This window comes from Arvicola amphibius, chromosome 11, assembly GCF_903992535.2.
Source record: "Arvicola amphibius chromosome 11, mArvAmp1.2, whole genome shotgun sequence".
NCBI lineage: Eukaryota > Metazoa > Chordata > Mammalia > Rodentia > Cricetidae > Arvicola > Arvicola amphibius.
In genome coordinates, this window is record NC_052057.2 from 101450798 (window position 1) to 101464562 (window position 13765).

General features: G+C 44.0%; 1 long non-coding RNA gene across 1 annotated transcript; it reads left to right on the forward strand.

Annotated features, from left to right (window-relative positions):
- The first annotated feature begins 2533 nt into the window (after window positions 1-2533).
- On the forward strand, window positions 2534-3728 carry LOC119826852. The gene is made up of 2 exons (XR_005287479.1): window positions 2534-2607; window positions 3482-3728. It is a non-coding gene; the product is annotated as an uncharacterized LOC119826852 (long non-coding RNA).
- The last annotated feature ends 10037 nt before the right edge of the window (window positions 3729-13765 follow it).

Below are 13765 nucleotides of genomic sequence, written 5' to 3' on the forward strand. Positions count from 1 at the left end.
AAGGTAGTTAGTGCCTTGCATATTTGACAATCAGACTGATGGAAATAAAAAAACTGCTTTATATGAATTGCTGTATGAGACAAACTGTCCCAGAGCAGTTGATGGTGATCTGATATACTCCTAGACCGTCTCTTTCTCCATTCTCATCCAAGCCCCTAAGTAAGCAGCTTGGCTATGCTAAAGTTCAGGTCTCTTCTTAATTGTTTTTGCAATTAACATTATATCTTGCAGAGATTCCATGAGCCCAAAGCAAGCAATTGACCTCTTACCTAGATTTCTAGTAGAAATGTGGTTTTCTCTCTACTTCTATACTCTATGCTTGTGACTGAGAAAATCTGGATGTTTGCATAGAAAGGGCTAAATGAGAATGTTGGTATCACCTTCAGCAGATATTTCCTCTCAAGGCTCACTCAGGGCTCAGGACATTTCCACCTTCCTAAAAAGCTTCCATCACACTTAGAATCTAATACCAACTCCATAAAGGGTCTAAAAGCACTTGCATCACCTACCCTGTCTGATTACTTCCCGTTTTTGTTGGACTCTAGTCTCCCTGACCTTAATCTTCTTTGATATGGGTGTCCTTCTGTATATATGTAGCTTTTATTGGTTAATGACTAAAACTGCTTTGGCCTATGGCAGGGAAGAATATAGAAAGACTGGAAGAGATATAGACAGAGAGTAGGCAGAGAGTCAAGGAGAAGCCATGTAACTGCCAAAGAAGAAAGACCCCAAGTAGCTGCCCAAGAAGCAAGAGTAACAAACCATGACCCTCATAGTAATAAATACAAAATAATAGAAATGGGTTAATTTAAGATAAAAGAGGTAGCTAGAAATGCACCTAAGTTATTGGCCAAGCAACATTCTAAATAATATAGTTTCTGTGTGATTATTTGGGTCTGGGCGGCTGGGAATGAATGAGCAGTCTCTGCTGTCAAAATGGCGTCCATACGTTTGAGGATAACCTGCGTGACCAGGCACAAACTTTGGATCTAGGTGTTTGTATGCCCACTCAGGGTTAGGAGGAAAGCAGTTGAGAGCATGCTTGCTGATCAATATCCCTGCTTGGGCAAGCTGCTGGTTTGGGTCTGCTAGGTATGCACAGGCAGGAAAGCATGGCGGATTTCCACTGCCATACATGAACACATTTCCAGGCTGCACAGCATGCTGCATGGCAGATTTAGTTTTACTCAGACAAAAAGAGTTTATGTGCTGCGTGGTGCTTCCCAGAGTTGAGGTGGTGAGCATGGCTCCCACCCAGCAGTCCCAGAGCTGGTGGTAAATGTACCTCCACCATATTGAAAGGCCAAGAGAGATGGAGCCAGCATCCAGGGCTGCTACAACTACACTGTTTACCATTTTAAAATGTTCCCTGTCAGAAAAGAATTTCAGATAAACAATAGGACAGATTCAGACATGAAAGACCTCTAAATGAGACACTGTATGTTGAAAAATGTACATAAGCTTGAGAGAGAGAGGAAAAAGAATATAGACAGTTATAAAAAGAAGTAAAGTCTTTAAAGAGATAGCAAAAGTAATTTAAAAGAGTTCAGAGAGTCATAGATTAAAGGAGTAAAGAAAATAAGTCAAGTAGATGTAATATATACAGAGAGTCTGTAATATGTATATTGTTGTGTTTTCTTTAAATTTTCTGAGTGCTAAGAGACATTTGTTTCTAGGGGCTTCTAAGTTAGACCAACATAAAGGTGTGTTGACTTCAAAATTTGGGTCTAAGGATATGTTGCTTTGGAAAAGAGGTTCTTCTTTTGTTTCCACAGTAGATGAGGACCTGTGGGTTCCTTCCAGGCTAATGTGATTTGATTAAAAAAAAAAAAGACTGCCCCCAAAGGTCTCCATGAACCCTAAAAATACTTCACCCAACAAACAACAGGAAGAAGTTTGGAGAAAACTACACCCAAATTCCTAAAGTGATTGTTTATAAATGTTTGTTTTCATTTAAAAGGAATTGATTATAAATGATTAAATGGCACAGTCAATCTCTCTCTTATAAAGGGGGGGAAGGGAGACAAGGGAGCAACCACCAAGGGAACAGGTTTGAGCCAGAGACCTCTGCAGGACCAGGCCCAAGCCAGGAACATTTGTGGGAGCAGGCCCGAGCCAGTGAACTTTGCCGGAGCAGGCCCAGGGCAGTGACCTTCACAAGAGCAGGTACAAAGGAGCAATTGCTGAGCAAGTAGGCCTGAGCCAGAGTTGTCTTTGGGACTGGGTCCAAGCTAGGGATATCTGTGGGCAAAGACCAGAGCCAGGAACATCTGCAGGAACAGGCCGGAGCCAGCAACTTCTACCAGAGAAGGCCTGAACCAGCGCCTTCCACCAGAAGAGGCCCCAGGAAATGACCTTCACAGGAGCAGGTACAAGGGAGCTACTGCCAAGGAATAAGGCCCGAGTCAGAGACCTCTGTGGGACCAGGTCTGAGCCAAGGGCCTCCACGAAAACTGGCCCAAGCCAGCAACCTCTGCTGGAGCAGGCCTGAGTCAGTGACCTCCACCGAAGCAGGCCCTAGCCAGCCAGCAACCTGCTGTTAGATTGTGTGTCCTAGTAACATCATAGGTTACACCTGTAAAATCTCACCATCATGACTGCCCAAATGTGAGTTGAACAAAGAATACCAATGAACATGTCACACTGCACCAAAAAAGCCCAGGAGACCTCAGCCTTACACAAAGAATTGCAGATGGTGTTCCTTCCCAAGAAGACCACACCAATTGGTTGTCCAGTGCCAAACAGCCCTGAAAACATACATACAAATAACATTATATGGATTCAACAGGTTATGTTTGGAGATATATATATATGTTAATCATATATATATATGATTAACAATTGATGAAAAATAGGCCAAGAATATGGAAAAGTTTGGAGGAAGGACAGGGAAGAAGAAATTAATTAAAATAGACCCTCAAAAATAAATGAAGAGCTAGACAGTGGTGGTGCACACCTTTAATCCCAGCACTTTGGTGGCAGAGGCAGGCAGATCTCTATGAGTTCAAAGCCAGCCTGATCTACAGAGCATACAAACAAATAAAAAAAAGAGTAGCAGAGTTGAGGAACTTGATATCACCTAATATTTTGGTAATTTGAGGCAATTTATAGTTGTACCTTGAGATCCTGATGTCTCAAAATGTACCTCACTGATTAACTGGCCTCTTCAGACCCCAGGGCTCTGAGAGATAGAGAAGCACATGTCCTCATCCACTGACTGGTGTCTCCATCAGCATCTACTACCACATAAATATTCAGAAAACAGAAATGGATGTGAGGCAAGACCAACCAAGTATGATTAATAGGTTAGAAATAAACTCGTCCCAAAGGGCTAAGGATACACAATTCTGAATTTTAATGTGTGGCTGCATTAGTATGAAGATAAATGTTTTTAGTGTGGTAATAGAAATTTGGTTGAAACAGCTCTTCCTGTGGTGCTATTTGGTAAAATGAACAATTAATACCATTTAATTTTTCCAAGGCCTTTCTGTTTCAAAGACGGGAGTGTATTCCTGCAGACTGGAACATTCTGGTTAACAGTTCAACAAGATAGAAGAAAGGAAGAAAGGGAGAAAAAAAGAAAAAAGAAAGGAAGAAAGGAAGGAAGGAAGGAAGGAAGGAAGGAAAAGAAAGAAGGAAGAAGCAAGCAAGCTTGAATCATGTGAATGAATATTCTAAAGTATGTAAGAATTCATTAAGATGAAAATAAACTACTAAACCAAAATTCACCTATGGTTGTTTTATGTATTTCCTTGAAAAATAATATATAATCTATAATCTTCAATATGATATGTGGATGCTATCCTTTTTATTTATATAACTTTAAAAATTTAAATGTTGGTATGGTTAGGATCTTAAATATCCACCCCAAGTCTAAGTATTAGAAATTTGGCTGCCAGCCTGCGGCACTAGGGCTGGGGCTTCTCCATTGGAGGTGTTTCAGCTCCAAAGAGAAAGCTATTCTGGATGACGGAAGCCAAGGAATACCACAAAGTCACACCATACAACAAAACACTCAAGAGATTTATCGGAGAAGACACAGGAGGGCTGCTGCCTCTGCTCAGGTAAGAAGCAGCAAAGAGCTGAGCAGGAGGCAGGCTTTATATTGGGTTTCTTTGGAGGCAGAGTTTTCCTGAAGATTTCCAGGGTGGGGATTGGTGGGATTTCAAGCCAAGCCCAAGGACTGGTAGTGTTTCGAGCACAAGGATTGGTGGGTTTTGGTGAGTTTTCAAGCCTGGAAGTGGGCTCAGACCTTTTGCCCTATAGGTACTTTTAGGAAATTGGCCTTGGGGGAAATTTAGGCAACTGAGAGTGTGCTCTTTAAAGGGTAGTGGGACCAGAAGAGAGTACTCTTCTGGTTACTCTCTGGTAAGCAGACTATTTTATGCTATAATGCCACAGGCCGAAGGCAACAGAGCTGACCACCCAGAAACTCAGCCTCTGAAACCATGAGCCTAAATAAACGTTTGTCTTCTAAAGTTTATTGTCTCAAGTGTCTTGTCCCAGAGATGGAAAGCTGCCTCATCCTTTTCTTGTTCAAAAGAGTGAGGGCTTCACACGTTTGTTCCAGGGAGGAGGCAGACATCAGCCTCTTTCATCAAAGGTGAGGAAGCCTAGAAGAAGCCAAGATTTTGGGGAGTCTGATGACTGTGCATTTTCAACATATTTGGACCACAGACATATTTCATTGGGAAAGAAGAACTGTAGCACTTTGCTACAGAGGAATCTGCATATACTGGCTGAATTGTCATTTTTTTTTAGCAGTAATTCCTTCCCCAGATTGGAGTGGAATTAGAAAAAGAGGGTACCATTTCTGTAAGTAATATGCTCCCAGGAAAATCTTGATTTTGTGTAATTTGCCCCCAGGAGCATTAGAATTGAAGCTGAATCTTACAGAACAGTACACACACACACACACACACACACACACACACACTCCAACTGCACATCATCTGTCCAGGTCAAAAACTGATAACTGACTTTTCTGTTTCTTAGAACTCTTCGAAGCTCTCCACTGCTGCGTGAACAATGGGGCAGTACTACAGTATGCCAGAGAAACAGATTCCGCAGGGCTTAACTTACCTTAGATGTCTCCTCCTTCAGAAAGCGTAATTTTATTGAGAGGTATTTTAATAGAATTTGATAACTGTTTTTGTATTCACTAGACTGCACTGTGAGTTACAGTGAGCACCTCACGCTGTAAAGTTGGGCAATTTTAAGCTGTGTGAATCATTTAGGTGTCTCTATCCCCAATATCACAAAATTTGCTGAGAACTTATTAAGGGGAATAATTTTCAGGTAGTAAAAGCTTTCGAGCGGTGTCAACGATAATTGGAAGTGTGATATGTCTGGAGGGTAAAAGTTCTTAATCGATTAGAACACAGTGGTGACGATGTTCTGCGGTTTCTAGGCTGTGGTACAGCAATTTCATCAGAACTGAAACATTCCATACAGGAGGGGAAAGAGAAGAATCTCAGGAGGTAAACAGACTACACATGTCTGGGGAAGACGAACTGCGCGAGATTTTGGATCGTCCTTTCCCAGCTTTAGGGGGACAGTAAACAGCTGCTGGCAGAGGGGTCTGGTCAGCCAAGTGGTAAAAGGAGGTCTCCCTGCTTGTTGAGCTGCCTGGAGCTAGTACAGACTGCCCCAGGGAGGTAGATTTCATCACTGGTGTGGGTCAGGCCTTTTTGTGATGTTGAAGCTTTTGAGGCATCCTCACTCCTGTGAGCAACTCATCACCCATACTTCTGTTGGTAGCATTGACAAAATGTCATTGGCTCACAAAGGCTTTCATCTTCCTGGGGTGAGTAGGTGTGGTTTGTGTTCTGTCTCCCAAAGAAAAGTTCTCATGGCAAACTCCAAGGGCACCAGAGAGAATGGGCAACAATGGATGGATACAGAGATAAAATAGTGACTATAGAAAGAACCAGGGTTGTCCTATGGGTAGGATACAATACCCTCGGAGTAAATCATGTACATTTTATACATTCCTGTAAAGTACTATATTAGGGATATCACAGAAACCAGGTATGACTGAGGGAGAGAGAAGAGTAGCTGCAGCCATGGTTCAGGCCAAGAGTCTACCAGACCCTGGATGGGTTACAGCTAGGTCTACAGGTGTAGACATCTCCCTTGACATCAACTAAACCAAACAGCTTGAGCTGATCCCACCAAGTTCATGGAGAAGGAAAATGCACAAAGGCAACCCCGGATGAGAAATCAGACAATGGGTAGAAGTTATGAAACCTTTGATGTTGTTAGTTTTTTTTTAATGTGCATCGGTGTTTTTCCTGCATGTATGTCTGTGTGAGGGTGTCAGACCTTGGAATTATAGACAGTTTTGAGCAATCATGGGTGTTGGGAATTGAACTTGGGTCCTCTGGAAGAGTAGTCAGTGCTCTTAATATCTGAGCCATCTCTCTCTAGCCCTGTTGTGTTAGTTTTTACTAAAGATTTTAGCATTCTCTTAGCTGTTAGAGCCCAAGACCAATTCACTTAAAATGTCAACCACGGACCTTCAGAGTAGCCCTACAAAGATTCCCTCTACACTCGCACTATTTGCAATGGGCTAGTGGCTAGTGACCCAGAACCTTGGTTGCTGATCCTACTTAACCTCTGTAAAAAGATTCCATTGCAGAGATGGTATAAAACTAACCCTTGAGGGTTTCACAGCTTGAGAAAAGCACCTAAACAATATACAGGGGCGTAGGAATGTTTATTTTAATAGCAACATACCACAAATTAGAATCCCCTGGGTAGGGAGCCTTACCTAAAGAATTGCCCCCATTCCCTTGATTGATGCGGGAACACCCACCCCAAGTGAGTGTGACGTGTGGGCGGCACCTTATGGTTGCTTCCTAAGGATCGGCAGTTTTCCAGAAACATCTCAAGTTTTTATTGTGGTTGTTGGTTTCTGGTTGTGTTTGTTTGTTTAGACCAGGCTGGCCTCAAGCTCACAGAGATCTGCTTGCCTCTGCCTCCCTAGTGCCGGGATTAAAGGCATGAGCCATCACCGCTGGGCACACCTCTAGGTTTTAGGACCATATTAGGACTACTGAGGTACCCACCGTTGTGAACCTAGCCACTACTGATTGCCAGCCTCTCCAGTGTAAGACAATAACCATGGGACTGCTGTGACAGCTAAAGTACCCAGGCTCAAAGACCAAGGAACTATTCAGTTCCTAACTTCTTGCGTTTGAGACCGCTTTCATTGCTATTTTAACTTAAGATGATCTAACAGTCTTCAATATCTATTCAGCCTGTCAGCTCTGCTTCTCTAGAGACCCCCAGCTAATACATGCACCAAAAGGAATGACAACAGATCAATCCACACAAGGTGCCAGGACAGGGCACAGCTGTAAAATGCCTAAGAATATTATGGTCTAGTAACTGTATGATACCTGATAACATTATTGAGAGAATTCTACCACAGCCTGTGCCTACTGCAGATACACTTGGGGCTCCTGAGATATTGATGAATTTTCATACACCACCCTGTTCAAGTTGCCTATCCCTTCTATAACCTTATAAGAGGGATGTCGTGTGGAGTTGGGACAGTAAAGCTCACGAAGCTCTTGAATAGGCTAGGATCTTTGTGGGACTGTACCCCCCCCCATTGCCTTAGTGAGGACAACATATGTGGATGACACACACACATAAGTCAACTTTCCCAATAAGGGGATAACAAATGGATTATATAGGGCCCATGCCTGTCAGTGAGGGATACAGATATGCCTTCACCTGGTGGATACTGCCCTGGGCCTCTTACAAGCATTTCCATGCAAGCTAGTAACAGATGAAGCTATTACCAAGGGTCTCACCCAACTCAGTGATGAATGGGCAACTCAGAGAATTGACAGTAACAGACGTAGTCATTTCACAACACTGATGTACAGCACTGAGCTGAAGCTATGCACCTTACAACCTTCTGGGTCTGAGTTAGTTTTTTTAAAATAGGGTTACTCGCCGGACGATGGTGGCGCACGCCTTTAATCCCAGCACTCGGGAGGTAGAGGCAGGTGGATCTCTGTGAGTTCAAGACCAGCCTGGTCCAAAGAGCTAGTTCCAGGACAGGCTCCAAAGCCACAGAGAAACCCTGTCTCGAAAAACAAAAAATAAAAAATAAAAAATAAAAAACAAAATAGGGTTACTCAATAGTTCAAGTGTTTAAGTACCAGAGGCACACTGAATGAATGGAAACGGGCTCTCCCAAAGGCTATTAACATGTCAAATGAGAACCCTAGTACCAGAAATGGGCTACCTTCCTATGAATTGTTGGCTAGAGATGTCCCACAAACCTTAGAAAGGCTATTGTCACCGTGGTTGGTGTTATTCCAAATCTCAGCAGTAAAGCCCTGCTCTGAAGACACTACATGCTTTGGTTTCGGAGCATGGAAAATAAAGCTGGGAGTGACTGGAAGCTCCTCCCTTACTGGTTAGTTTTCACAGTGTCACACAGTGTATACAGGCTGCCTAGGGAGAACTGTCACCAACCTTCCTGCTTGGCTGTGGCCCCTGCATGCTGGCATGCAGAACGTGCCTACGTTTACAATAGTGGCAAGCTGCCACGAGTACAGTTCACAGCTTTACAAATTGGTTTAAGGCCAACTGCACTGGAGGGAGTTCTTCTTTGTTGTTGTAAGCCAGGAACAAACCTGTGTCTGGAGAGGTCACCGGCCCCGTGGGAGAAGTGACAGCTACTGTTTTGCTGAATGGATATGACATGCCCATCAAATTGCCTTCCAAACATTTATGCTTACACCCATAGAGCACTGCTGCTGTCAGCTGCAATCAGTCATGGAAGGAAGCTTGCTTTTGCAATAAATGGATCATACAGATTCATAACCACTGCTGAAGTTCCCAAGGACCAGTGACTGTTGTTGTGACATGGTGGCCCAATGCATAGCCATATTTCAACATCAATATCATCCCCTAAGCCGGGCGGTGGTGGCGCACGCCTTTAATCCCAGCACTTGGGAGGCAGAGGCAGGCGGATCTCTGTGAGTTCGAGACCAGCCTGGTCTACAAGAGATAGTTCCAGGACAGGCTCCAAAGCCACAGAGAAACCCTGTCTCGAAAAACCAAAAAAAAAAAAAAAAAAATAAATATCATCCCCTCCACGCCATATTTCGACATCTATATCATTCCCTTTGCAGAGAATGTCATGAAAGAGGAGGTTGGAAGGAACATCAGAGCCAGAAGAGGCGGGGTCTCGTACAGAAGTTTTCCCCAAACTGAAACATTTCCTCAAAGAGAGGAGGGGTTGAGGGTGGGGATGGAGTCATGAGGCTTAGAAGGTAAACACAGTTCCCTGTCTGGGGACGCTGAGACTGGCAAGATTCAGAAGGACCACTCTTCAGCTTATGGAAGCACTAAACACCGCCCGGGGGAGGAGCCTGACCAGCAGAGCTGCTGAGAAGAGATCTCTTACACCTGCAAGCTGTGTGGAGTTCCAGGGATGCAGTTTCCCTGGGTTATCACCCATGTAGGGTGACTTCCGGGATGCAGCTGCTTCTGAGTCATTCTTACTCAAGCAGGCAACTCATCACCTCTACTCCTGTTAGTGACCCCAGGAAAAACTCATTTATTCACCAAGTGCAATCACTTTGGTTTGCTGTGGGTTCCATTTTGGGGGTTAATGTGTGTGTGTGTGTGTGTGTGTGTGTGTGTGTCCTTGGGAAAACTCTACACATAACAGATGCCATCCTAGTAATTGGACTGCAGAATTAATGTGGATCATCACTGTCTAATTCTTTAATATTATTACTCGTAACCTACAAAACATTATAGAAAATAAAATGATTCCCAACAAAAGCTTCTTTGGAGAAATACTTGGAAATCCAAAAGTTAAGTTACGAATTCATCAAAAGAGCCAAGGAACAGTTGACATAAGTAAGTAGGAACAGAATAGCTTTAAGCTGTCAGAAAATAAGGGAAAGAAGACAAAGACCTCATTTTGTGAGGCAGTATCTGTTTGTCTTACACACACTCTTAGATAGTAAGTCTCTTCTGCATGCCCACTGCCACGAACTCCAGAGACTCGGAGTAGAGAATGCAAAGGAATGTCGATGCACTGCAAAAATAATTTATTAACTTGCTAGCTCCTGGCTTCCCACTGTAACTGGAATCAAATCCACCCATGTCCAGACTTCCCAGACCTGATCTGATCTGATCCATGCAAACGCTGGCTTCATGTACAGCCGTCCTCAACCTCTAGTGAGCTGGCTTCCTTTCAGGTCCTTGGAAAGTCTACACAAGTGGTTATCCCAAGGCCATTGCACTGCCTAGAATGCTTTTCCCTTGGCTGCCATCTTCTGGTATATTTCACATAAGTTCAATTTAAACCCACCTCCTCACTTCCTGGTCAATCTATCATATATCCCATTTCCTGCATGTCTCTTGGTCCCTGCCTGAAATTCTCTTATTTGCAATTTTGTTTTCTGCCCCCATCTTCTTCCATGTGCATAAACTGCACATGGGGGGGGGTGTCTGTGCTTTACTCATGGTTTTGGTTTAGCTGATACCTAGGAAAGGTACGAGCAAATAAACCAATAACGAGTAAAGGAGCCCATAATGGAACTACTTGGGGGAGGGGGTAGATTTCACAAAGTGGGATTAAGTAATAAAATCAGGGAGAGGAAAAAAACAGTAAACAAGGCCAGGGGTGTGGGAATTGGCTGTGTAACTTTTATATATGTAAAGGGAGATGTGAAACAGGGCCTTTCGTGCACAGCTACTTTTTACTGTGCTGTTACGGGTTGTCTTCAGCGTGTTGACGGCATCTGTCCCCAAGGGTTCTCTTTTGGGTTGTAGGTGTCACTGCAACTTCCTAGGGCTTTGACGAGAAACACTTATGAAAACTGTCCCTGGGGGTTCCACACCTGCTTAGGGGGCCAGGACAAGCAATGAAAGAGTGAACGAAAGAGTGGGGAGACAGCTCAGAGAGATCTGAGTTTGATTCCAGAACCAGGTCAGGCAGTTCACGGGGACCTGTAACTCCAGCTCCATAGGATCTGCTAGGTTTCAAAGCACCTGCCCTCAATGGAATGTGTGTGCACACACACATTTAAAAATACATCTTTAAAAAGTTTAAAAAGAGAATGGTAAGCTAAGCATAGTGCATATCTGTAATCCCAGCACTCAGAAGGTAGAGGCAGCAGGATCATAAATTTAAAGCATGAACAACATGTCAAGACCCTGTATAAAACTTTTAAAAATTGAGGGGAAAAAAAAGATGACAGAATTCTCTTTGGGAAGCCTCAGCAGAACCAGTACTTTTAGCTGATACATTGGTGCAGATACACTCAGTGGCTTCTCCAGCCTGACATGATAAATTTAAATTCTTTACCCTCCTGATAACCCACGTCCCCTCACAGGGGAGAGTGCCTCAGTTCTCCTACAGCCCCTGCTCAGGGTTTCAGTGAGACTTCAGCACTGACATAAAAGCTGTTAGCTGCCTTTTCCACCTCTCACGGTCTGAACTTGTCCACTTGGAGGGCAAGGGAGATCCGCTCTTACATTCTTCCTCACTGCTTACGGGCAGATGTCAAGATAGAAGAACACTATGGAAATTCAGAAGCCAACACAATGTGACATCCAATCTGGGCAACAGCTTAAATCCTAAAATAATTATTCATCCCCATGAGGAGAGTGGCTGGCTGCTAGTTTAATACGTATTATCCAGGGACATTTGTGTGTGAGATTTAAGAGAAGGAAGGTCCAGACGTTCACCCTGGAACAAGTTCAACAGGAGTCTCAGTTAATTTCCAGAATGAACAATTGGTTTTTGTTTGACTGGAGGTGGGGTCAGATGTAAATTGATCCTTAGTCGCCACAATGAAAAGCCAGTCTGTATTTCTAGCAGTCGCTGGGCTCAAACAGCTACTATCATGTGCTGGTGTCAGTCACATGCCCCGTGTCCCCACTACACAATATAGCAGATATCTCTCTTCAGAATCTACCAGTGTGGCTTAGGTGGATGGCTCACTTGCTACAGGGCTGCCACACAAGCCTGAGGATCTGAGACTGTTTCCCAACACCCACAGGGAAGTCGGGCAGAACGGCACACGTCTGTAATACCCTTCGAGGGGAGGCAGATGCAGGATGCCAGGAGCTCGCTGCCCAGCCAGCCTAGCCAACTGGAGCTTTCTGTTCAGTGAGAAACCCTGTCTCCAAAACTTCAGTAGAGAGCTGAGGAGGATACCTGATACCAGCCGGTGGCCATCTTCACATGTGTGCACATACCTGAACATGTTTTCACACATGTAACATCCCCTTCAACACACATACAACTTAAAAATTCTAAATGTAATTGCTTGAGTTCTTTGTAAATTTTGGATATTAGCCCTCTGTTGGATGTGGAGTTGGTGATCACCTTTTCCCGTTCTGTGGGTTGCTATTCTGTCCTATTGATGGCGTCCTACTTCTTACTGAAGCTTTTCAGTTTCATGAGGTCCCATTTATTAATTGTTGATCTCAGTGCCTGCCTACTTGGTGTACTGTACAGGAAGCTGTCTATAATTGGCCCCATCTACAGGATGTGCTGGGGTAAAGGTGGAACAGAAATTGTGATGGGAGTGACCAGTCAATGACTGGTCCAGCTTAGAACCCATGCCACAAAAGGAAGCCTACACTCGACACTGCCTGGAGGGCCCAGAACCAGAGCTGGATAGCCCAGAGACTAGGATGGAACCAAACACCGACCAGGAAAAAAAAGTTAATGAAATGATTACTAATTATACTCTATTATACTTGTAGACCACAGCTTAGTATAATCTTCATCAGAGAGGCTTCAGGCAGCAACTTGTGGGGACAGATGACAGATGCAGAGACCACAACCAAATATCTGGATAAGCTTGGCATATCCTGACGAGGGTAAGGAAAGATTTATGAGCCAGAGGGGTCAAGGGCACCATGGGAAAACCCACAGAATCAACCATCCAGGGCTAATAGGGGCTAATGGAGACTGAACCAACTAACATTAGGGAACCTGTAAGGGTCTGACCTAGGTCCTCTGAATATATGTTATGACTGTGCAGCTTGGTGTTCTTGCAGGGTGGGAGCTGGGGTCTCTCTGACTCTTTTGCCTGCTTTTAGGAAACTTTGCTTCCTACTGGGTTGCCTTGTTCAGTCTGAATATGAGGGGAAATACCTAGCCTTATAGCAACTTGGTATGCTATGTTTGGTTGATATCCCTGGGAGGCCAGCCATTTTCTGAAGGGAAACGGGAAGAGTAGATGTGGGGAAGAGGGGAGGTAGGGCAGGGGACTGGGAGGATTGGTGGGGAAACTGTGGTCAGGAAGCAATATATGAGAGAACAATAAATAAATAAAAAACAAAAATAAAATGTTTAAAGTCTTCACACACATACATACACACACAGAGGCACGCATGCATGTGCATGTGTTCTCTGTCTCATGAACACGCAAACTGTAGTTCTTTTGACTTCATTGTCCATACTTTCTCTCCTGCTCTATATTGCTACCAGTAGAAAACAATGAAATGAGGGTGAACCTTTAGGCTGCAAAGGTAGGGAGCAGGCTATGCTCCTTGTATAGAGGTCACTCCCCTGGACCCTTCTGAAATGTCCCCCTGCCAAGGAATCAGACCTTGACAGAGACACTGAATATTAACTTAGTATTGAACAGAAGCAACTGAACCAGGTAATTCAGAAAGCGCTTCCAGACTTGGCTGTGACTTAAAGCTCTCACCGACAGCACTGACTCCAAGCACACTACAGGCATATGGGAAAGAAGCCATTGTA